At 39.3% G+C, this 26,542-nt stretch overlaps 1 non-coding gene across 1 annotated transcript; it reads left to right on the top strand.

Annotated features, from left to right (window-relative positions):
* The first annotated feature begins 14,840 nt into the window (after positions 1–14,840).
* On the top strand, positions 14,841–14,948 carry LOC112726023 (small nucleolar RNA R71). Its single transcript, XR_003165096.1, has one exon. It is a non-coding gene; the product is annotated as a small nucleolar RNA R71 (small nucleolar RNA).
* Positions 14,949–26,542: the final 11,594 nt, after the last annotated feature.

Raw genomic sequence — 26,542 nt, 5'->3', positions numbered from 1 at the left:
GCCGCTTAGGCTAGGATTTTATTCCTTTAGGCCCTCCTATCCACTGATGCTCAAAGCCTTGGGATCCTTTTTTTTTACCCTTGCCTTTTGGTTTTAAGGGTTATTGGCTTTTTGCTCTTGCCTCTTGGTTTTAAGAGCTTTTGGCTTTTTCTGCTTGCTTTTTCTTTCTCTCTCTCTCTCTCTCTCTCTATATATATATATATATATATATATATATATATATATATTTTTCCATTTTTTTTCTGCAAGATTTTGTGTTCACTGCTTTTTCTTGCTTCAAGAATCATTTTTATAATTTTTCAGATTATCAAATAACATGTCTCCTTGTCATCATTCTTTCAAGAGCCAACATATTTAACATTCATGAACAACAACTTCAAAAGACATATGCACTGGTCAAGCATTCATTCAGAAAACAAAAAGTATTGTCACCATATCAATATAATTAAACTAAGTTCAAGAATAAATTCTAAACTCATGTACTTCTTGTTCTTTTGAATTAAAACATTTTTTATTTAAGAGAGGTGATGGATTCATATTCACTACTTTAAGGCATAGACACTTAGACACTAATGATCATGTAATAAAGACACAAACATTGATAAACATTTAACATAAGAAAACGAAAAACAGAAAATTTAAGAACAAGGAATGAGTCCACCTTAGTGATGGTGGCATTTCCTTCTTGAGGAACCAATGATGTCGTTGAGCTCTTCTATGTCTCTTCCTTGTCTTTATTGCTCCTCCCTCATAGCTGATGTGTGGAAAACGATAAGACACAAAACTCACCGGCAAGTGCACCGGGTCGCATCAAGTAATAATAACTCACGGGAGTGAGGTCGATCCCACAGGGATTGAAGGATTGAGCAATTTTAGTTTAGTGGTTGATTTAGTCAAGCGAATCAAGATTTGGTTGAGTGATTTGTGATTTGCAGAATTTAGATTGCATGGAAAGTAAAGGGAATGGGTAAATTGCATTGAATTTAAAGAGAACTGAAATTTAAAGTGCTGAATCTTAAAGAACAAAAAATTAAATGGCAGAAACTTAGAACACAAGAAATGTAAATTGCAGAATCTTAAAGTGCAAGAAATGTAAATGGCTTGAATTGTAAAGGGAATTGGGAATTGGATTTGCAGAAATTAAACAAGGAAAAGTAAAATTCAACAAGCAGAGGAGTAGAAGATAACTTGAATTGAACCGGATCTAAAAACAGAATTGTAAATGAGCATGAAAAGCATTAAACAGAGGATGAAAATTGGAATTTAGATCTCAGGACCCAAGAGACTAGATAACCAAGTCTAGATCTCAATGCCTTCCTAGATCCAACAAGAACAATTGCAAAGGAAATGTAAATTGCAAAGAAAGTAGATGAAGAAGCAATTAACCGAAACTGAAATTCAATTAAGCAGAGAATTAAACAAGATCCCAAGGTGAGATTGAAACAGATTTCCTTCAATTCTCCAACCCAAGATCCAAGACAATTGTAATTGAAATTGAAAGCAAGAAAACCAAGAGGAAGGGAATTCAATTCTCCTTCCCCGAGACTTAGAAATTAAAATTCACTCAACACCAAAAGCTCTCCGAAAACTCTCTGAAAACTCAAAGGGAAAGCTCTCCGAAAAACTTAAATCCTATGCTATTTATACACTTCTTCAAATGGTCTTCAAGCCTTCAATTGGGCCTTTGTTCTTGATGGAATTGGGTTGATAGAGGCCTTGGTTGATTGCTCTTGGAGTCTGGAGAAGAACCGAATTGAACCGGGTTTGGAATCATGAAAGCTTGAGTAAAAGTTTGAGTAAAAGTTTGAGGCAAACTTTTACTCAAACTTTTCACATCAGCCACCCTCTTTTGCTGATACCAACGTTGGGGCAAAAGTTTGGGGTCAAACTTTTGCTCCAACGTTGGCCTCCCCTTGCACACTCATGGCGCCAATGTTTGCCAAAAAGTTAGAGGCAAACGTTGGCGCAAACTTTTGCTCTCCAGGGTGTGTTGTTCATGCGCCAACGTTTGCCAAAAAGTTTGAGGCAAACATTGGCGCAAACTTTTGCTCTCCAGGGTGTTGATTTGTGATGCCAAAAGTTTGCGAAAAAGTTTGAGGCAAACTTTTGCTCAAGCTTTTTGCCCAAAAGTTTGCACAAAAGTTTGAGGCAAACTTTTGCTCCAGCTTTTTGACCAAAAGTTTGCACAAAAGTTTGAGGCAAACTTTTGGTCCAGCTTTTTGCTCCCTGGTTCATTTTCACTTATTCCAAAAGTTTGAGCTAAAGTTTGAGGCAAACTTTTGCTCAAACTTTTTGTCCTCTCTTCCTCCTAGCCATTCCTCCTTGCTTCAACCTTTCTCCAAGCTTTCTTCACCTATCATTAATCAACCAAACACATCAAAGCTATGCTCAAAATCATGAGATATTCATTCTTTCATAATATGTGACAATTATAGCATAAAACCTCATGAAATTGCATTAATTCATACATGGTTGATTAAATCAAAGGAAACATGAAAATCTACCCAATTGGCTTGCTTATGGCTCAAGAAAGTGCATAATTCAATTGAAAACAAAAGAAAAAGGCTAGTGAAACTAGGCTAAGATGACTTGTCATCACAACACCAAACTTAAAGCTTGCTTGTCCCCAAGCAAGAAATGAATTATGCTCATAGGTTCTTTCAATTAAGACGGATTGAAGAACAACTTGTAAAGTCCTGTGAGTGAAGTGATCAAGTAACAGTGGGGTGAACTCTAAATTATATACTCATACAAGGGCTTCAGTGCTTACTAGTCCTCACATATTGGGAGTCTTAGGTCTTAGGATTTTCATCCAAATGGTATCATGGAGATCTCTTTATATGTAGTCACCTTGAAGCAGCTTATAGTTTCTATGCTTTGGCCTCGACTCTAAGTGTCATGTCTCAAAGCGGCTCTTTAGATAAGCTTTCAATCAATACTCCTGAACCAGTTGGTTTTAAGGTATTAGGTGTTAAAGCACCCCTAAGGATTTACTTGCTCAAGCCTCTTTCTTTGACACAACTTAACCACAAGCATTTACTAGGCTAACAACTCTTTGAATTTTGTTTCTTCTTTCTTTTTCTGCCTAGTAATTGATACTCAGAGCCTTGGGCCATGTTCTTTTTTCTTTTGTATTTTCTTTATTATCTTTTGTTTTGTTTGCTGCTTCTTGGATCAATAGATTTTTGAGAATCTCCACAATACTTCTTTGAACTTCATGTCCTGCCTATGAGCTCCCATGCAAGTTTTCACAAGCATGCAACCTCAATACATAATCATACAACTAGAACCACCACTTCTCCTAATCTTTTGCTTGCCTCAAAATTGTTTGATTCTTCAATCCTTCTTTTCAAAGAACTTTCATGTGATGCATTTTTTTTGAAATATTGAGTGCAAACAAGTTTTGGAGAGTATAGTGTTGTAAATGATCAAGCATCTTGCTTATTGAATTACAGAAAAACTATGCTATGCAGGCAGGCAGGGGTATTATGTAACTTTCAATTTAGCAGCATCTGATACAAAATAATCACTGAACAATACAACCTTTTGGAGTTCGCTTGCTTTCCTCTTCCTCATCATCATTGCCGATCTTTACATTCCTCTCTCTTCCTTTTGATAGATGATGCTAAATTTTTCCAAAAGTTTGTATGGTACCCTGCAGTGATATTGAAAGTTGCTTGTTCCCCAAGCACTTAGAGACAATGGTTAGTCTGCATAATTTATTTGTAGGCCTTTGAACTTACTTTGGTGTGGGAACACCAAACTTAGTACCTTGCCAATGGTTTTCATGCATCAAATTAACCATGTGTGAAACTCTTTTTTCTTTTTTTTTTTTTCAAAAGCAATAAAACTGAAAACTAGGAAACAGCAGAATAGTTAACTAGTTCATCCAACATGCTTGAAGCCAGCATTATGCAGAAAGTGAGAATGTGTTTTATGATGGGATTTTGGTGGAACACCAAACTTAGAATCCTTCATTCTCCCTTAGATTGTTTTGGTGTGCAACACCAAACTTAGCTTCTTGCAATATAGATGAAGTTAATTAACCTTTTTATTAAAATAACTATGGAAAGAAAACTACCTCAGGTTGGGTTGCCTCCCAACAAGCGCTCTTTTATTGTCATTAGCTTGACATCCTCTGTGCTTGCTCAGTTCAGATTCTGAGCTTCCTTCTCCTTGTCCCCTTGTCCTCCTAAGTGAGGCTTTGCTTTGTGATGCTCATCCTGAATGAGTGATTCTTTTCCTTTAGCCCTCTTCTCACTCATTTCTGTGAGATTCTTAGCTAATTGTTCCATTTGCCTCTCAATTCTTCCGAGTGAGGCCTCCTGGTGTTTGCTTATCATCTCTTGATGTGTCATCATTCTCTCTACTAAGATCTCTAGATTGGTGATCCTCTGAGAGTCTTGTGAGATTGGTTGGTTGTGGGGTGTTGGGGGTTGGAAGGGTGGGTAGTGTGGTGGTATGTAGTGATTGTTCTTGGTATGGTGGTGTTTTTGCAGGTTTGGGAAATTGGGGTTGTTGTAGTTGAAGTCCCTTTGTTCCTGATGTTGAGATTCCCTCATTCTTAGATAAGAATGTGGCTTCCATGGTGGAAATTGTGCATTCACTGTAGTAGAATGGAGAAAATCAATTTGTCTAGCTATTGACTCCAATTGTTGCTACGTTTGCTGATGTAGCTGTTTGCTTTGATTCATGACTGCCTTCATTCCTTCAAGATTCATTATCTCCTTTTCTGAAGTTGCATTCTGTGGGGTCTCAAATGAGTGTTGGTTATTGGCTCTCTTGTCATTGAACTCTGCAGTTCCTTGGCCAGCTGCTGGTGCTTTGAGTAGGTCATCTGAGAAGTAATCCACCGCTCTTCTTGTTTCTGGGGTTAATCCTTCATAGAACGCTTGGAAACCCACTTTGTCATTTGCTTTCTTGTATCTTTCCCATACTTTGAACAATGGTTCTTCCTCTCCTTATATGAATGGATGTATTCCCTCTTTCATCTTGATGTTTTGTTGGGATGAGGAGAATTTGGCTAGAAATTTGGCAACCAAATCATCCCAACTAGTGATACTTCCTTGGGGAAAAGTTTTAAGCCATTGTGCAGCGTCATCCTTTAGTGAAAAAGGGAATAGCAAGAGCTTATAGGCATCATGATTTATACTATCGAAGTTGACAACACCACAGGTCCTCAGAAAAATGGATAGGTGCTGTTTAGGATCCTCCAATGGATTTCCACCATAGGAACAATTGTTCTCTATTAGTGTAATGAGTTGTGGCTTCATGTTGTGGTGTTCTTCTTTCTCAGAAACTCCTTCTTCAATGATATCCATCCCTCTGGCTGCTCTTCTTCCCTGTGACATATAAATCAACAACGGAACACACAGTGATTCTTTTGAAAATTATGTGTAGTCAGTTGAGACAAAACTTCAAACAGTTAGTGGGTTAGTCAAAAATTAAAGAAACAGGAAATAAAAATGCTAGATCTAGATCACCACCTCACTTAATCATTGTCAATCTAATCAATCCCCGGCAACGGCGCCAAAAACTTGATGTGCAGAAAACGATCCGACACAAAACTCACCGGCAAGTGCACCGGGTCGCATCAAGTAATAATAACTCACGGGAGTGAGGTCGATCCCACAGGGATTGAAGGATTGAGCAATTTTAGTTTAGTGGTTGATTTAGTCAAGCGAATCAAGATTTGGTTGAGTGATTTGTGATTTGCAGAATTTAGATTGCATGGAAAGTAAAGGGAATGGGTAAATTGCATTGAATTTAAAGAGAACTGAAATTTAAAGTGCTGAATCTTAAAGAACAAGAAATTAAATGGCAGAAACTTAGAACGCAAGAAATGTAAATTACAGAATCTTAAAGTGCAAGAAATGTAAATGGCTTGAATTGTAAAGGGAATTGGGAATTGGATTTACAAAAATTAAACAAAGAAAGTAAAATTCAACAAGCAGAGGAGTAGAAGATAACTTGGATTGAACCGGATCTAAAAACAGAATTGTAAATGAGCATGAAAAGCATTAAATAGAGGATGTAAAACTGGAATTTAGATCTCAGGACCCAAGAGACTAGATAACCAAGTGTAGATCTCAATGCCTTCCTAGATCCAACAAGAACAATTGCAAAGGAAATGTAAATTGAAAAGAAAGTAGATGAAGAAGCAATTAACCGAAACTGAAATTCAATTAAGCAGAGAATTAAACAAGATCCCAAGGTGAGATTGAAACAGATTTCCTTCAATTCTCCAAGCCAAGATCCAAGACAATTGTAATTGAAATTGAAAGCAAGAAAACTAAGAGGAAGGGAATTCAATTCTCCTTCCCCGAGACTTAGAAATTAAAATTCACTCAACACCAAAAGCTCTCCGAAAACTCTCTCTGAAAACTCAAAGGAAAAGCTCTCCGAAAAACTTAAATCCTATGCTATTTATACACTTTCTTCAAATGGTCTTCAAGCCTTCAATTAGGCCTTTGCTCTTGATGGAATTGGGTTGATAGAGGCCTTGGTTGATTACTCTTGGAGTCTGGAGAAGAACCGAATTGAACTGGGTTTGGAATCATGAAAGCTTGAGTAAAAGTTTGAGTAAAAGTTTGAGGCAAACTTTTACTCAAACTTTTCACATCAGCCACCCTCTTTTGCTGATACCAACAATGGGGCAAAAGTTTGGGGTCAAACTTTTGCTCCAACGTTGGCCTCCCCTTGCACACTCATGGCGCCAACGTTTTTGAAGAAGTTAGAGGCAAACGTTGGCGCAAACTTTTGCTCTCCAGGGTGTGTTGTTCATGCGCCAACGTTTGCAAAAAAGTTTGAGGCAAACGTTGGCGCAAACTTTTGCTCTCCAGGGTGTTGATTTGTGATGCCAAAAGTTTTCCAAAAAGTTTGAGGCAAACTTTTGCTCAAGCTTTTTGCCCAAAAGTTTGAGGCAAACTTTTGCTCCAGCTTTTTGCCCAAAAGTTTGCACAAAAGTTTGAGGCAAACTTTTGGTCCAGCTTTTTGCTCCCTGGTTCATTTTCACTTATTCCAAAAGTTTGAGCTAAAGTTTGAGGCAAACTTTTGCTCAAACTTTTTGTCCTCTCTTCCTCCTAGCCATTCCTCCTTGCTTCAACCTTTCTCCAAGCTTTCTTCACCTATCATTAATCAACCAAACACATCAAAGCTATGCTCAAAATCATGAGATATTCATTCTTTCATAATATGTGACAATTATAGCATAAAACCTCATGAAATTGCATTAATTCATACATGGTTGATTAAATCAAAGGAAACATGAAAATCTACCCAATTGGCTTACTTATGGCTCAAGAAAGTACATAATTCAATTGAAAACAAAAGAAAAAGGCTAGTGAAACTAGGCTAAGATGACTTGTCATCACAACACCAAACTTAAAGCTTGCTTGTCCCCAAGCAAGAAATGAATTATGCTCATAGGTTCTTTCAATTAAGACGGATTGAAGAACAACTTGTAAAGTCCTGTGAGTGAAGTGATCAAGTAATAGTGGGATGAACTCTAAATTATATACTCATACAAGGGCTTTAGTGCTTACTAGTCCTCACATATTGGGAGTCTTAGGTCTTAGGATTTTCATCCAAATAGTATCATGGAGATCTCTTTATATGTAGTCACCTTGAAGCAGCTTATAGTTTCTGTGCTTTGGCCTCGACTCTAAGTGTCATGTCTCAAAGCAGCTCTTTAGATAAGTTTTCAATCAATACTCCTGAACCAGTTGGTTTTAAGGTATTAGGTGTTAAAGCACCCCTAAGGATTTACTTGCTCAAGCCTCTTTCTTTGACACAACTTAACCACAAGCATTTACTAGGCTAACAACTCTTTGAATTTTGTTTCTTCTTTCTTTTTTTGCCTAGTAATTGATACTCAGAGCCTTGGGCCATGTTCTTTTTGCTTTTGTATTTTCTTTATTATCTTTTGTTTTGTTTGCTGCTTCTTGGATCAATAGATTTTTGAGAATCTCCACAATACTTCTTTGAACTTCATGTCCTGCCTATGAGCTCCCATGCAAGTTTTCATAAGCATGCAACCTCAATACATAATCATACAACTAGAACCACCACTTCTCCTAATCTTTTGCTTGCCTCAAAATTGTTTGATTCCTCAATCCTTCTTTTCAAAGAACTTTCATGTGATGCATTTTTTTTGAAATATTGAGTGCAAACAAGTTTTGGAGAGTATAGTGTTGTAAATGATCAAGCATCTTGCTTATTGAATTACAGAAAAACTATGCTATGCAGGCAGGCAGGGGTATTATGTAACTTTCAATTTAGCAGCATCTGATACAAAATAATCACTGAACAATACAACCTTTTGGAGTTCGCTTGCTTTCCTCTTCCTCATCATCATTGCCGATCTTTACATTCCTCTCTCTTCCTTTTGATAGATGATGCTAAATCTTTCCAAAAGTTTGTATGGTACCCTGCAGTGATATTGAAAGTTGCTTGTTCCCCAAGCACTTAGAGACAATGGTTAGTCTGCATGATTTATTTGTAGGCCTTTGAACTTACTTTGGTGTGGGAACACCAAACTTAGTACCTTGCCAATGGTTTTCATGCATCAAATTAACCATGTGTGAAACTCTTTTTTCTTTTTTTTTTTTCAAAAGCAATAAAACTGAAAACTAGGAAACAGCAGAATAGTTAACTAGTTCATCCAACATGCTTGAAGCCATCATTATGCAGAAAGTGAGAATGTGTTTTATGATGGGATTTTGGTGGAACACCAAACTTAGAATCCTTCATTCTCCCTTAGATTGTTTTGGTGTGCAACACCAAACTTAGCTTCTTGCAATATAGATGAAGTTAATTAACCTTTTTATTAAAATAACTATGGAAAGAAAACTACCTCAGGTTGGGTTGCCTCCCAACAAGCGCTCTTTTATTGTCATTAGCTTGACATCCTCTGTGCTTGCTCAGTTCAGATTCTGAGCTTCCTTCTCCTTGTCCCCTTGTCCTCCTAAGTGAGGCTTTGCTTTGTGATGCTCATCCTGAATGAGTGATTCTTTTCCTTTAGCCCTCTTCTCACTCATTTCTGTGAGATTCTTAGCTAATTGTTCCATTTGCCTCTCAATTCTTCCGAGTGAGGCCTCCTGGTGTTTGCTTATCATCTCTTGATGTGTCATCATTCTCTCTACTAAGATCTCCAGATTGGTGATCCTCTGAGAGTCTTGTGAGATTGGTTGGTTGTGGGGTGTTGGGGGTTGGAAGGGTGGGTAGTGTGGTGGTATGTAGTGATTGTTGTTGGTATGGTGGTGTTTTTGCAGGTTTGGGAAATTGGGGTTGTTGTAGTTGAAGTCCCTTTGTTCCTGATGTTGAGATTCCCTCATTCTTAGATAAGAATGTGGCTTCCATGGTGGAAATTGTGCATTCATTGTAGTAGAATGGAGAAAATCAATTTGTCTAGCTATTGACTCCAATTGTTGCTAAGTTTGCTGATGTAGCTGTTTGCTTTGATTCATGACTGCCTTCATTCCTTCAAGATTCATTATCTCCTTTTCTGAAGTTGCATTCTGTGGGGTCTCAAATGAGTGTTGGTTATTGGCTCTCTTGTCATTGAACTCTGCAGTTCCTTGGCCAGCTGCTGTTGCTTTGAGTAGGTCATCTGAGAATTAATCCACCGCTCTTCTTGTTTCTGGGGTTAATCCTTCATAGAACGCTTGGAAACCCACTTTGTCATTTGCTTTCTTGTATCTTTCCCATGCTTTGAACAATGGTTCTTCCTCTCCTTGTATGAATGGATGTATTCCCTCTTTCATCTTGATGTTTTGTTGGGATGAGGAGAATTTGGCTAGAAATTTGGCAACCAAATCATCCCAACTAGTGATACTTCCTTGGGAAAAAGTTTCAAGCCATTGTGCAGCGTCATCCTTTAGTGAAAAAGGGAATAGCAAGAGCTTATAGACATCATGATTTATACTATCGAAGTTGACAACACCACAGGTCCTCAGAAAAATGGATAGGTGCTGTTTAGGATCCTCCAATGGATTTCCACCATAGGAACAATTGTTCTCTATTAGTGTAATGAGTTGTGGCTTCATGTTGTGGTGTTCTTCTTTCTCAGAAACTCCTTCTTCAATGATATCCTTCCCTCTGGCTGCTCTTCTTCCCTGTGACATATAAATCAACAACGGAACACACAGTGATTCTTTTGAAAATTTTGTGTAGTCAGTTGAGACAAAACTTCAAACAGTTAGTGGGTTAGTCAAAAATTAAAGAAACAGAAAATAAAAATGCTAGATCTAGATCACCACCTCACTTAATCATTGTCAATCTAATCAATCCCCGGCAACGGCCCCAAAAACTTGATGTGCGGAAAACGATCCGACACAAAACTCACCGGCAAGTGCACCGGGTCGCATCAAGTAATAATAACTCACGGGAGTGAGGTCGATCCCACAGGGATTGAAGGATTGAGCAATTTTAGTTTAGTGGTTGATTTAGTCAAGCGAATCAAGATTTGGTTGAGTGATTTGTGATTTGCAGAATTTAGATTGCATGGAAAGTAAAGGGAATGGGTAAATTGCATTGAATTTAAAGAAAACTGAAATTTAAAGTGCTGAATCTTAAAGAACAAGAAATTAAATGGCAGAAACTTAGAACGCAAGAAATGTAAATTGCAGAATCTTAAAGTGCAAGAAATGTAAATGGCTTGAATTGTAAAGGGAATTGGGAATTGGATTTACAAAAATTAAACAAGGAAAAGTAAAATTCAACAAGCAGAGGAGTAGAAGATAACTTGGATTGAACTGGATCTAAAAACAGAATTGTAAATGAGCATGAAAAGCATTAAACAGAGGATGTAAAATTGGAACTTAGATCTCAGGACCCAAGAGACTAGATAACCAAGTCTAGATCTCAATGCCTTCCTAGATCCAACAAGAACAATTGCAAAGGAAATGTAAATTGCAAAGAAAGTAGATGAAGAAGCAATTAACCGAAACTGAAATTCAATTAAGCAGAGAATTAAACAAGATCCCAAGGTGAGATTGAAACAGATTTCCTTCAATTCTCCAACCCAAGATCCAAGACAATTGTAATTGAAATTGAAAGCAAGAAAACTAAGAGGAAGGGAATTCAATTCTCCTTCCCCGAGACTTAGAAATTAAAATTCACTCAACACCAAAAGCTCTCCGAAAACTCTCTCTGAAAACTCAAAGGGAAAGCTCTCCGAAAAACTTAAATCCTATGCTATTTATACACTTTCTTCAAATGGTCTTCAAGCCTTCAATTGGGCCTTTGCTCTTGATGGAATTGGGTTGATAGAGGCCTTGGTTGATTGCTCTTGGAGTCTGGAGAAGAACCGAATTGAACCGGGTTTGGAATCATGAAAGCTTGAGTAAAAGTTTGAGTAAAAGTTTGAGGCAAACTTTTACTCAAACTTTTCACATCAGCCGCCCTCTTTTGCTGATACCAACGTTGGGGCAAAAGTTTGGGGTCAAACTTTTGCTCCAACGTTGGCCTCCCCTTGCACACTCATGGCGCCAACGTTTGCCAAAAAGTTAGAGGCAAACGTTGGCGCAAACTTTTGCTCTCCAGGGTGTGTTGTTCATGCGCCAACGTTTGCCAGAAAGTTTGAGGCAAACGTTGGCGCAAACTTTTGCTCTCCAGGGTGTTGATTTGTGATGCCAAAAGTTTGCCAAAAAGTTTGAGGCAAACTTTTGCTCAAGCTTTTTGCCCAAAAGTTTGCACAAAATTTTGAGGCAAACTTTTGCTCCAGCTTTTTGCCCAAAAGTTTGCACAAAAGTTTGAAGCAAACTTTTGGTCAAGCTTTTTGCTCCCTGGTTCATTTTCACTTATTCCAAAAGTTTGAGCTAAAGTTTGAGGTAAACTTTTGCTCAAACTTTTTGTCCTCTCTTCCTCCTAGCCATTCCTCCTTGCTTCAACCTTTCTCCAAGCTTTCTTTACCTATCATTAATCAACCAAACACATCAAAGCTATGCTCAAAATCATGAGATATTCATTCTTTCGTAATATGTGACAATTATAGCATAAAACCTCATGAAATTACATTAATTCATACATGGTTGATTAAATCAAAGGAAACATGAAAATCTACCCAATTGGCTTGCTTATGGCTCAAGAAAGTGCATAATTCAATTGAAAACAAAAGAAAAAGGCTAGTGAAACTAGGCTAAGATGACTTGTCATCAATAGCTATTTGATCTTCTCTAATTTCGTGAAGGATGATGGAGTGCTCTTGATGTTCCACCCTTAGTTGTCCCATGTTAGAACTTAGTTCTCCTTGGGAGGTGTTGATTTGCTCCCAATAGTTCTGTAAGGAAAGTGCATCCCTTGAGGTATCTCAGGGATCTCTTGATTTGCAGTCAAATGTTCTACCACTGAGCTATAGACCCTTGAGATGAATCTCTCCATCTCCTATGACTTGGAGGTGGAAGCTTTTGTCTTCTCTTTTCTCTTTCTAGAGGTTTCTCTGGTCTTAGGTGCCATCAATGGTTATGGAAAAACAAAAAAGCTATGCTTTTACCATACCAAACTTAGAATATTGCTCGCCCTCGAGCAAAAGAAGAGAGAATAGTAGAAGAAGAAGATTTGGAGGTGAGTTGATGGTTTGAATTGGAGTGGGTGGGTGTAGTGGGTTGTATGATGGTTTTAGGGGAGTAATGGATGTGAGTGGTGAAGGGTTCTTGGGAAAGGGTGATATAGGATTATGAGGAGGTAAGGTGAGTGGAGGTATGTGGGGATCCTGTGGGGTCCACAGATCCTGAGGTGTCAAGGATTTGCATCCCTGCACCAATTAGGCATGTAAAACACCTTTGCATGCAATTCTGGCGTTTAAACGCCGAACTGATGCTTGTTCTGGGCATTCAACGCCCAGATGTAGCATGTTTCTGGCATTGAACGCCAGCTCCATGCTTGTTTCTGGTGTTCAGCGCCAGCTCCATGCTCTGTTCTGGCGTTGAACGCCAGCCAGATGCTCCTTACTGGCGTTTAAACGCGAGTAAGCCCTTCCTCCAGGGTGTGATTTTTCTTCTGCTGTTTTTGATTCTGTTTTTAATTTTTTGATTTATTTTGTGACTCCATATGATCATGAACCTAATAAAACATGAAAGAACAACAAAAATAAAAATAAAATTAGATAAATAAAAATTGGGTTGCCTCCCAACAAGCGCTTCTTTAATGTCAATAGCTTGACAGTGGACTCTCACGGAGCCTTACAGTTGTTCAGAGCATTGTTGAGACTCCCTAACACCAAACTTAGAGTTTGGATATGGGAGTTCAACACCAAAATTAGAGTTTGACTGTGGGGGCTCTGGTTGACTATGTTTTGAGAGAAGCTTACTGTGCCTCTTTTCCATGTTTACAGAAGGATGTCCTTGAGTTTTAAACTCAACGGAGTCCTCATTCAATTGAAGGATTAGTTCACCTCTGTTAACATCAATCACAGCTCTTGCTGTGGCTAGGAAGGGACTTCCAAGGATGATGGATTCATCCTCATCCTTCCCAGTATCTAGGATTATGAAATCAGCAGGGATGTAAAGGCCTGCAACCTTTACTAACATGTCCTCTACTTATCCATAAGCCTATTTTCTGGAATTGTCTGCCATCTCTAATGAGATTTTAGCAGCTTGTACCTCAAAGATTCCCAGTTTCTCCATTACAGATAGTGGCATGAGGTTTATTCCTGACCCAAGATCACATAGAGCCTTCTCAAAGGTCATGGTGCCTATGGTACAAGGTATTAGGAATTTTTCAGGATCCTATTTCTTCTGAGGCAATTTCAGTTGATCCAATGCATTTAGTTCATTGGTGAACAGGGGAGGTTCATCTCCCCAAGTCTCACTACCAAATAAATTGGCATTTAGCTTCATGATTGCACCAAGGAACTTGGCAACTTGCTCTTCAGTAACATCCTCATTCTCTTCAGAAGAAGAATACTCATCAGAGCTCATGAAGGGCGTAAGGAGGTTCACTGGAATCTCTATGGTCTCTAAATGAGTCTCAGATTCCTTTAATTCCTCAGAGGGAAACTCCTTATTGATCACTGGACGTCCCAGGAGGTCTTCCTCACTGGGATTCACGTCCTCTCCCTCCCTTACAGGTTCGGCCATGGTGATCAATTCAATGGCCTTGCACTCTCCTTTTAGGTTTTCTTCTGTATTGCTTGGGAGAGTACTAGGAGAGGTTTCAACGATCTTCTTACTCAGCTGGCCCACTTATGCCTCCAAATTTCTAATGGAGGACCTTGTTTCATTCATGAAACTCAGAGTGGCCTTAGATAGATCAGAGAATAAGTTTGCTAAATTAGAGGTATTTTGTTCAGAGTTCTCTGTCTGTTGCTGAGTGGATGATGGAAAAGGCTTGCTATTGCTAAACCTGTTTCTTCCACCATTATTAAAGCCTTGTTGACGCTTTTGTTGATCCTTCCATGAGAGATTTGGATGATTTCTCCATGAGGGGTTATAGGTGTTTCCATATGGTTCACCCATGTAATTCACCTCTGCTATTGCAGGGTTCTCAGGATCATAAGCTTCTTCTTCAGAAGATGCCTCTTGAGTACTGTTGGATGCAGCTTGCATTCCATTCAGACTCTGAGAAATCATATTGACTTGCTGAGTCAATATTTTATTCTGGGCCAATATGGCATTCAGAGTATCAATTTCAAGAACTCCCTTCTTCTGAGGCGTCCCATTACTCACAGGATTCCTCTCAGAAGTGTACATGAACTGGTTATTAGCAACCATGTCAATGAGTTCTTGAGCTTCTGCAGGCATTTTCTTTAGGTGAATGGATCCACCTGCAGAAGTATCCAATGACATCTTAGCTAATTCAGACAGACCATCATAGAATATATCCAGGATGGTCCATTCTGAAAGCATGTCAGAAGGACACTTTTTGGTCAGTTCCTTGTATCTTTCCCAAGCTTCATAGAGGGATTCACCTTCCTTCTGTCTGAAGGTTTGAACATCCACTCTAAGCTTACTGAGCTTTTGAGGAGGAAAGAACTTGGCTAAGAAAGCCGTGACCAGCTTATCCCAAGAGTTCAGGCTGTCTTTGGGTTGAGAGTCCAACCACACTCTAACTCTGTCTCTTACAGCAAACGGGAAAAGCATAAGCCTGTAGACCTCGGGATCAACCCCATTGGTCTTAACAGTATCACAGATCTGCAAGAATTCAGTTAAGAACTGAAAAGGATCTTCAGATGAAAGTCCATGAAACTTGCAGTTCTGCTGCATCAGAGAAACTAATTGAGGTTTCAGCTCAAAGTTGTTTGCTCCAATGGTAGGAATTGAGATGATTCTTCCATGTAAATTGGAATTAGGTGCAGTAAAGTCACCAAGCATCCTCCTTGCATTATTATTATTTTAGGGTGCCATCTCCTCTTCCTGTTCGAAAATTCCTATAAGGTTGTCTCTGGATTATTGTATTTTAGCTTCTCTTAGTTTCCTTTTCAGAGTCCTTTCAGGTTCAGGATCTGCTTCAACAAGAATGTTCTTGTCCTTGCTCCTGCTCATATGACAAAGAAGGGAATAACAAAGAAAATATGGAATCCTTTATGTCACAGTATAGAGATTCCTTTGTATGAGTAGAAGAAGAAAAGAATGTAATGTAAATAAAGAGAAGGGAGGAGAATCCAAACACAAAGGTGAGGAGAGCAGAGATATGAGATGAAGAGAAATGTTAGTAAGTAAATAAATAAATAGAGAAAGATGAGAGAGAGAAGTTTTCGAAAATAATTTTTGAAAAAGAGTTAGTGATTTTCGAAAATTAAAGGAGAATTAAGATTAAAATTAAAATTTAAACAATTAATTAATTAAAAAGAATTTTTGAAAAAGAGGGAGGTATTTTCGAAAATTAGAGAGGGATAGTTAGTTAGGTAGTTTTGAAAGAGATAAGAAACAAACAAAAAGTTAATTAGTTAGTTGAAACATATTTTGAAAATCAATTTTTTATTAAAAGATAAGAAGATAAGAAGTTAGAAAAGATATTTTAAAAAGATATGATATGAAAAGGTAGGATTAAAAAGATATGATTTTGAAAAAGATAAGATAAAAAGATATTTTTGAAAAGACATGATTGAAATTAGTTTTGAAAAAGATTTGATTTTTAAAATCACAATTAGTGACTTGATTCACAAGAAATCACAAGATATGATTCTCGAACTTAAAGTTTGAATCTTTCTTAACAAGCAAGTAACAAACTTGAAATTTTTGAGTCAAAACATTAATTGTTGATGATATTTTCGAAAATATGATGTAAAATTAAGAAAAATATTTTTAAAAAAAATATTTTTTAAATTTTCAAAAATAAATAAGAAAAATGAAAAAGATATGATTTTTGAAAAAGATAAGATTTTTAAATTGAAAATTTTATTTGACTCATAAGAAACAATTGAATTTTAAAAATTTTTGAAAAAGTCAATCCAAATTTTCGAAATTTATGAGAGAAAAAAGGAAAGATATTTTTTTGATTTTTGAATTTTTAAAGATGAGAGAGAAAAACATGAAAAATGATGCAATGCATGAAAATTGTGGATCTAAACATGTGATGCATGCAAGAACACTATGAATGTCAAGATGAACATCAAGAACTTATTTTTGGAAAATTTTCAAGAAAAGAAAACATGCAAAACACCAAACTTAGAAATTTTTCATGTATAGACACTATGAATGCAAGAATGCATATCAAAAACAAGAAAAGACACAAAACAAGAAAATATGAAGATCAAACAAGAAGACTGGCCAAGAACAACTTGAAGATCATGAAGAACACTATGAATGCATGAATTTTCGAAAAATGCATAAATTTTTAGAAAAAAAATGCAGTTGACACCAAACTTAAAAATTGACTCAAGACTCAAATAAGAAACACAAAATATTTTTGATTTTTTTTGATTTTATAAATTTTTTTTTTATTTTTTCGAAAATTAATATGAAAAAGAAAAATAAGGATTCCAAAATTTTTAATATGAATTCCAGGAATCTTGTGCTCTTTAGTCTAAAGCTCCAATCTCAGGGTTAGACATGGCTTAATAGCCAGCCAAGCTTTAGAAGATACAAATCAGGCATACAACAGCTGAAACTTCATCTAACTTCATATACTTATAAGTGGAAGCCTCAGTCTAAAAGAATTAGACATGGCTTTACAGCCAGCTAGGCTTCTACATGCTTCATGAAACACTAGAATTCATTCTTAAAAATTCTGAAGAAAAATATATTTTTGAAAAGATTTATATTTTTTTTTGAAAGATTTTTGAAGAAATATTTTTGAAAATAAAATAAAAAGAAAATTACCTAATCTGAGCAACAAGATGAACCGTCAGTTGTCCAAACTCGAACAATCCCCGGCAACGGCGCCAAAAACTTGGTATGCGAAATTGTTACTCTGAGGTTGTAAAATTTGTTGTTTGTTCTCTCCCTGGCAATGGCGCCAATAACTGGTGCACAATACCATAGTCCAAACATAACTTCACAACTTCGCACAACTAACCAGCAAGTGCACTGGGTCGTCCAAGTAATAAAACCTTACGTGAGTAAGGGTCGATCCCACGGAGATTGTTGGTATGAAGCAAGCTATGGTCATCTTGTTAATCTCAGTTAGGCGGATATCAAATGGTTATGGAGTTTTCGAATAATAATAATAAATAAACAGAAAATAAAGATAGAAATACTTATGTAATTCATTGGTGAGAATTTCAAATAAGCATATAGAGATGCTTTCGTTCCTCTGAATCTCTGCTTTCCCGCTGTCTTCATCCAATCAGTCTTACTCCTTTCCATGGCAAGTTTTCTGTAAGGGCATCACCGTTGTCAATGGCTACATCCCATCCTCTCTGTGAAAATGGTCCAAATGCTCTGTCACGGCATGGCTAATCATCTGGAGGTTCTCGATCATACTGGAATAGGATTTACTATCCTTTTGCGTCTGTCACTACGCCCAGCACTCGCGAGTTTGAAGTTCGTCACAGCCATCCCTTCCCAGATCCTACACGGAATACCACAGACAAGGTTTAGACTTTCTGGATCTCAGGAATGGCCATCCATGGGTTCTAACTTATACCACGAAGATACTAATTACTCGGACTCGGTCCCCTTTTTAGATATCTAAGAGATACTCATTCTAGCTTGGTTGCATGTGGAACGGAAGTGTTTGTCAGGCACGTGTTCATAAGTGAGAATGATGATGAGCGTCACATAATCATCACATTCATCATGTTCTTGGGTGCGAATGGATATCTTAGAAGCGGAATAAGTTGAATTGAATAGAAAATAGTAGTACTTTGCATTAAATCATGAGGAACAGCAGAGCTCCACACCTTAATCTATGGAGTGCAGAAACTCTACCATTTGAAAATACATAAGTGATAATGGTCCAGGCATGGCCGAATGGCCAGACCCCATGAAATTCTAAGATAGCATAAAACTGATCAAAGATCCCCTTATACAATAGTAAAAAGTCCTATTTATACTAAACTAGTTACTAGGGTTTACAGAAGTAAGTAATTGATGCATAAATCCACTTCCGGGGCCCACTTGGTGTGTGCTTGGGCTGAGCTTGAAGTTTACACGTGGATAGGTTATTCTTGGAGTTGAACGCCAGTTTGTAACGTGTTTTTGGCGTTCAACTCTGGTTTGTGACGTGTTTCTGGCGTTTAACTCCAGACTGCAGCGTAGAACTGACGTTCAACACCCTTTTGTGTCATCCAAACTCGGCCAAAGTATGGACTATTATATATTGCAGGAAAGCCCTGGATGTCTACGTTCCAACGCAATTAGAAGCGCGCCATTTTGAGTTTTGTAGCTCCAGAAAATCCACTTTGAGTGCAGGGAGGTCAGAATCGAACAACATCAGCAGTCCTTCTTCAACCTCTGAATCTGATTTTTGCTCAAGTCCATCAATTTCAGCCAGAAAATACCTGAAATAACAGAAAAACACAAAAACTAATAGTAAAATCCAGAAATGTGAATTTAACATAAAAACTAATAAAAACATCCCTAAAAGTAACTAGATCCTACTAAAAACATACTAAAAACAATGCCAAAAAACGTATAAATTATCCGCTCATCATAAGTCATGTTCAATGAGTATCTAATTAGCAGGCATGCACTCTAAGAAAGCAAAGTGGACTCAATGCATTTAGAGGAAAGCAAGTGAGTGAGGAGGAAGCACCAAATTGAAGGTACATGATTAAAATAAACCAAAATGGCATTCGTGCATTTCCTCAAACACTTGGCGTGCAGTTATTAAGCAATGAGCATTTATGAGATACTCAACCAATTAGAAGCCCAAAATGAAATAACAATCATCACATAACATCACCTACTGACAAAGATAATGAAAGGCAACAAGAAGATCTATTAAAGCAAATTAAAACTCAAATTCAACATCCATGGAAAAGCAAGAAAAAGGAAAAGTAAACAAACAAAAAGTAAGTAGTATAATCATGCAACTAACTAGAGAAAATAAGTGAAACAATAAGAAACATCTAACTAGAGAAAGAGAGTATGCAAAGAAAGTAAGAGATAAGATATAGAAGAAGTAGAACCTTGAGAAGTGTAAAAGAACAAGGTAGAATTTTCTTTTTGTAAAAATGAGAAAGAGATAGAAGAGATGTAGTGCCACTGGAGGTGGTGGTGGTCGCCGGTGAGTAGCCGGAGACGGTGGTGGTGGGTTGTGGAAGAGAAAGAAGAGAAGAAAGGTGATGGAGAAGGAAGAAGAAAGAAACAAGAAAGAAGGTAGGAGAGGGATAGAAGTAGGACACGGTAGCTTTAAAACTAGTTCGCGTAACCGACACGCGTGCGCACGGTGTGCTGGTGCGCCAGTGAGGGTGGAGCGAGGGACGCGTACGCATGAAGTGAGTTGGGCGCCTGGCATAGAGTTGGCACAAAGTAGGCCAAACTCTCGGGTTAATTGTACCAGAGTTGACATGCAGCACAGGCGCGCGGACGCGCCAAGTACGCCTGCGCGTCAGTGCGGGCATAGAATAGGCACACTTATGGCACAACTCTCTGGTTTTTGTAGCAGGGAGTTCATATTGCGCAACCGGTGCGCGCGCACAGTGCGCTTGCGCGTCGATGGCCAGGTTGCAGGGGGCGCGCAAGTGGCATGCAGGCTGGCGCGTGAGTGCGTGACATGAAGTGGGCACAAAGTGGGCATACGTCTCGGGTTTTTGGACCAGGAGTATGAAATGCACCACCGGCGCGCGCACAGTGCGCTTGCACGCGGATGCCCCCTTTTCCCTTGTTTTTTTTTAACATAGAGAAGGCTATTCTAACACATACTTGGCATGTGTTTAAGCTAGTAGTCAAAGAGACATTCATAAATTTATGCACTATTCAAAACATAGCATTCTCTCTACTTCAACAATTCTTCCATATCAAAATAATTAAATCTATATAAACATCCTAGTTATCCAACAAGATCAACAAAACTAGCATTCCTATGCAATCAACAACATCAAGAAGTAACAAAATATACAAAAATCTAGAGCTAAAAGCAAGAAGGTATTCACAAGGAAGATCTTCACACGGTGGGGTGCCTCCCACCAAGCACTTTTCTTTAACGTCCTTAAGTTGGACGGTCAGTCGCTCAAGCTTCTCCTCCTCTAGGTGCATCCGTTAATAGGAACACCTCTAGCTCTTTTGGAAACTTGTAGCCATGGTAATTCTTCACTCTATGTCCATTCACCATGAAAGTTGCTTCACTTTTAGGATCAAACAATTCCATCACTCCATAGGGCTTTATCTCCTTCACCTTGAAGGGTCCTTCCTATCTAGAACAGAGCTTGCCAGGCATGAATCTAAGCCTCGAATTGTAGAGGAGAACCTCAACTCCTTCTTGAAAATCCTTCTTCCAGATGTGATGATCATGAAATTCTTTAGTCTTTTCCTTGTAGATCCAGGCATTCTCATATGCTTCGTTCCTCAAACACTCGAGCTCCTCTAGCTGTAATTTTCTGGCCACACCCACCTTGATTAAATCCATGTTGCACTGCTTTACCGCTCAATAGGTTTTATGGTCAATCTCCACCGGAAGGTGGCATGCCTTACCATAGATGATCCGGAAGGGACTCATCCCTAACAGAGTCTTGTAGGCCGTTCTATACGCCCATAGTGCATCTCCTAGCCGGAGGCTCCAATCCTTCTTTTGTAGATTTACCACTTTCTCCAAGATTCTCTTAATCTCTTGGTTGGACACTTTCGCTTGTCCGTTGGTCTGTGGGTGATAAGCAGTGGCAACCTTATGCAATACCCCATAGCACTTGAGCAGTGCCTCTACTTTCCTGTTACAAAAGTGGGATCCTTGGTCGCTCACGATTGCTCGTGGCGACCCATAACGGCATACAATGGTATTTATAATAAAAGAAATGACGGTGTTGGCGTCATCAAGGTGGGTAGGTATTGCTTCTACCCACTTTGACACATAGTCAATCGCTAACAGAATATACAGATACCCACTTGAGTTGGGAAACGGTCCCATAAAGTCAATGCCCCACACATCAAATATATCACAGAACAACATAGGTTGCTGAGGCATCTCATCCCTTTGGGACGTGTTTCCCGACTTCTGACACTGATGGCAAGACACACAGAATTGGTTAGCATCCTTGAATAAGGTTGGCCACCAGAATCCACAATCCAACATCTTTTTAGCGGTCCTTTGTGGGCCAAAGTGGCCACCATATTCGGATGAATGGCAAGCTTCAAGAATGGGTTGGATTTCAGATTCTGGGACACATCTTCGAATTACTTGGTCCACTCCTCTCTTCCACAAGTGAGGGTCATCCCAAATGTAGTATTTGGAATCACTCCTTAACTTGTCTCTTTGGTGTTTAGAAAAGTTAGAAGGGAAGAGTTTTGCAATCAAGTAGTTCGCCATTGGAGCAAACAAAGGAAAGCTATCCGACACAGCATGCAAACTATTCAATGGGAATGAGTCATTGATCGAAAATGGGTCAAATTTTAAATTCTCAAGGCGGCTTAAATAATCCGCAATCAAGTTTTGAGTCCCACTCCGGTCCCTAATCTCAATGTCGAATTCTTGCAAAAGCAAGATCCAACATATGAGTCTAGGTTTTAACTCATTCTTTGTCAATAAGTACTTCAATGCTGCATGATCTATGTATACCACTATCTTGGACCCTAGCAAATAAGATCTGAATTTATCTAAAGCATGAACAATAGCTAGGAGTTCCTTTTCTGTAGTGGTATAGTTGGATTGTGCTGCATCCAATGTTTTTGAAGAGTAACCAATAACATAAGGGAGTTTACCGTCGCGCTGTGCAAGCGCGACACCTACAGCATGGTTTGACGCATCGTACATTATCTCGAATGGTAGCATCCAGTTGGGGCCTCGCACAATCGGAGCTGTAGTAAGAACTCTCCTTAGCTCTTCAAACGCTTTCACACATGCACTGTCAAACTCAAAGTCCACATCTTTTTGGAGTAGGCGCGACAATGGCAAAGCAATCTTGCTGAAATCTTTACTAAAGCGCCGGTAGAATCCTGCATGTCCCAAGAACGAGCAGACCTCCCTCACAGATGAGGGGTGAGGTAAAGTGGTGATAACATCGACCTTGGCCGGGTCTACAGAAATGCCTTCACGAGATACTACATGCCCCAACACTATACCTTGTCTTACCATAAAGTGACATTTTTCAAAATTCAAGACAAGGTTAGTGTCAACACATCTAGCTAAGACCTTGGCCAAGTTCTCTAAGCAACAATCAAATGAGGTTCCATAAACACTGAAGTCATCCATAAAGACTTCTAGACAATTCTCCATCAGATCAGAAAAGACACTCGTCATACACCGCTGAAAAGTAGCAGGTGCATTACATAGTCCAAATGACATCCTTTTGTAGGCAAAGGTGCCAAAAGGGCAAGTGAATGTGGTCTTTTCCTGATCTTCAGGAGCAATGTGAATCTGGAAGTAACCAGTGAATCCATCAAGAAAGCAATAACGGAATTTACCCGCCAAACAGTCCAATATCTGATCGATAAAGGGCAAAGGGTAGTGGTCCTTCCTTGTAGCGGCGTTCAATCTTCTATAATCGATGCACACTCGCCACGCATTTTGTACTCTCTTGGTGATCACTTCACCATCATCCTTTTTAACCGCAGTGATGCCCGATTTCTTTGGAACAACCTGGACCGGACTCACCCACTCACTGTCAGAAATTGGGTATATGATACCCGTATCAAGTAGCCTACTGACCTCCTTCTTTACCACATCGAGGATGGTTGGGTTGAGCCTCCTTTGCGGTTGCCTAACCAGCCGAGCTCCCTCTTGGAGAAATATACGATACATGCACTTGCGGGAGTCAATCCCCACAATATCGGCTAGGCTCCACCCAATTGCCTTTTTGTGCTTTCTTAGAACATCTAGGAGCTTCCCTTCCTCTTCACTAGAAATCTCACTAGCAATAATGACCAGAAACTTTTGGTTGTCGTCTAAGAAAGCATACTTCAAATGAGATGGAAGAGGTTTCAATTCACTCTTTGACTCAAGCTGAGGTTCCTTTTCCTCAAGCTCACGGAGTTCATTCTCAACAACTTTCTATTGTTCATCCTCTTGGTCATCTGTCTCTTCAACAATAGGGTAGCCTGATTTGTTGTAGTCTTCTTTCTGCACTTCTGCTACCACTTCATCGATTACATCACGTCGGAGAATGGAATGCTCTTCGGGAGGATGCTTCATGGCTTCTTCCAAATTGAACTTGATAGTCTTGTCCCCAACCTCAAAGGAATATATGCCGGTGAAGGTATCTAACTTGAATTTAGAGGTCTTAAGGAAGGGTCTACCAAGTAGAACGGAGGATGAGCTTCTATTTTCTGTTGGAGGCATTTCAAGGATGTAAAAGTCAACCGGAAAGACCAAGTCCTTGATCGCCACAAGTACATCTTCTGCTATTCCCATCACCGTGATCACACTTTTATCGGCTAAGGCAAACTTCGCTCTTCTTTAATGGAGCTAAATTCAACCGCACAAAGATAGAAAGCGGCATGATGCTTACGCAAGCTCCTAGATCAACATACAGTCATGAAAAGTCTGCCCACCAACATAACAAGATACCAAACAAGGTCCAGGGTCACCACATTTCTTTGGAATAGGCTCCATCAAGGAAGAAATCGAACTACCCAAGGATAGTGTTTCCAACTCTCCTATCCTATCCTTGTGTATACACAAGTCTTTCAAAAAATTTGCATACTTCGAAATTTGTTGGATAGTATCAAGAAGTGGTATGGTTACCTCAACCTTCTTGAACACTTGAAGCATGTTCAAATCAAATTCCGGGGTCTTCTTTGCTTTCTTCACCATGGAAGGGAATGTGATAGGAATGAACTCATCCACTATAGCTTTCCTCTTGGGTTCCTTAAGGCTTACTCCTTCGTCTTCATGCCCTTTGTCTACCTCTTCTTCTTCTTCATGCAGAGCTTCAACAACCAGTTCTTCCTTATGAATTTCTTCCATGACCCTAGGAGGTATCTCCTCCAATATAGTCCCCAACCATAGAGTGATGGCGTTGAGACCTCCCTTGGGGTTTCGTTGGAGTTGGGATAGAAGGTTAGAAGAGCTTGAGGGTTGGTTGGTGTTGTTGTTGGAAGAGGGCATGGTCATCTTGGAAAGCATGTTGGTGAGATTGGCCAATTCAGCGCCCAAGGCATCAAACTGAGCCTTGTTACTCTCGTCCCGTTTCTCCATAGCAGCTTTAAGCTCATCAACTTGATTGGTGGAAGATGAAGGGGTTTAGTTGGATTGTTGTCTATGGTGTAGTGCTTGGTATTTGGTGTAGTTGTTTTGGTTTTGGTTGGGGTGATTTTGGTTGGCTTGGTGGTTGGTGTTGTTATGGTGGTATTGGGATGAATATTGGTTGTTGTTGTGATGATAAGAAGAGTTATTCCATCTTTGGTTTTGATTGCTCCCTTGTGCATTATCCCACCACCCTTGATTTTGATTACTACCATGAGAGTAGTTGTTTTGGCCATGAGAAGGATAGGGCAGACGGTTGTTGTAATTTACATTGGCTACGACAAGGGCATGCTCCTCTTGAATTTGATGGCATTGATCGGTGTAGTGTGTGGTGCTAGAGCACAAACCACAAATCCTAGGAGGGCCTTCAAGTTGAGCAACTGGGGATGGGGCTTGGATGGCTTGGATAGAGTAGTATTCCTTTTGATCTTTTTGTATTTGCGTGAGGATAGTGGTCATGTCCCCAAGCACTTTGGTTAAGCTTGCTTTGGAAGGGGATGGTTTTACCACACCCTTGAGAGGATTACTTCTCACCCTTACATGTTGTGTAGCCTCGACAACATCATTTATCAATTTCCAAGCTTCTCCCTCCGTCTTGTTTTTTGAAAGGAAACCACCACTAGAAGCGGTGAGCAATCTTCTATCTTCCACACAAAGACCTCCGGTGAAGTAACTAATGAGCAAGTGAGTGTTCAATCCATGATGGGGACAAGATTCCAATAGCCTCTTGAACCGAGTCTAATACTCATACAAACTCTCTTGGTCCCTTTGCATTATACCCGAGATCTCCTTCCGGACGTAATCAGTCTTCTCCGGTGGGAAGAATTTATCTAGAAACTCACTTCTCAAGAAATTCCAATTGGTCACAATCTCATCCGGCAGCGAATAAAACCATGTCTTTGCTTGTCCTTCAAGAGAGAAGGGAAAGGCAAAAACCATAATAGCTAACTCATCGACTCCACGCCTTCGAGCCGTAGAACAAGCAACTTGAAAATCTCTTAGATGTCGGATGGGGTCTTGACCCGGCAACCCATGATATTTAGGAAGTAGATGTATCAAGCTACTCTTCAACTCAAAGTTTGGATCGAGGTTAGGATACTGTTCCGAGGGTTACCTGAAACAGTAGGTCGATCTCGGATGAGATCTTCTGTTCTGGTCGGAAATGACGTGTCCGGCTGGTGGATGGCGGCCGGAGCTGTTGTGTCCGATTTGTTGGGCTAGCTATGCTGCTGATCCTTCGTCACCGGAGGGTGGTGGTACCTGCAAGGGACTCCGATGCTTAAGTTAGCAAGGGTATTAAGCAGGTTTTTAGTAGAATCAGAGTATGAGTTATACTGGGGTGCTCCAGTGTATTTATAATAGTAGGGGATGACTATTCTGGGGATAAGATAGTTATCTTATCTTATCTTATCTTTGAGTGAAGTCATCTTTATCTTCAAGAGAACCGCCCTTATCTCTATAGGCTTGGGCTGCCTTTGGTTTTGGGTCGTGTTCCTCTGTCTGGGCCCTTATTGGGCTTTTCCTGGCAATTTGGCCAACCTCTTTGAGAAGAGGTCGGATAATCCTGACCTGAAGAGGTCGGTTGACTTGTCGTCAAACATCCCGGGTTGAATAGCTCGACCCAAGGTATAAACAGTGCCCCTGCTCGAGTGTGGTCTTCCTTTTGAGGTCGAGTTTTTAGGACTTCGATCCTTTTCTGGTGAAGCCGAACTCGAGCATTTTGTCGCCTTTTTCTTTTGTAGAGTTTCCCTTTGAATGCGGAACGTTTTTCTTCAAATTTTTATCCTTTTGAAAATGCGTGTCTCCTTGCTTTAGGAATGTG

This window comes from Arachis hypogaea, chromosome 11, assembly GCF_003086295.3.
Source record: "Arachis hypogaea cultivar Tifrunner chromosome 11, arahy.Tifrunner.gnm2.J5K5, whole genome shotgun sequence".
Lineage (NCBI taxonomy): Eukaryota > Viridiplantae > Streptophyta > Magnoliopsida > Fabales > Fabaceae > Arachis > Arachis hypogaea.
Note: the sequence above shows the minus strand (reverse complement) of the source record. Positions and strands in the feature narration are given on the sequence as shown.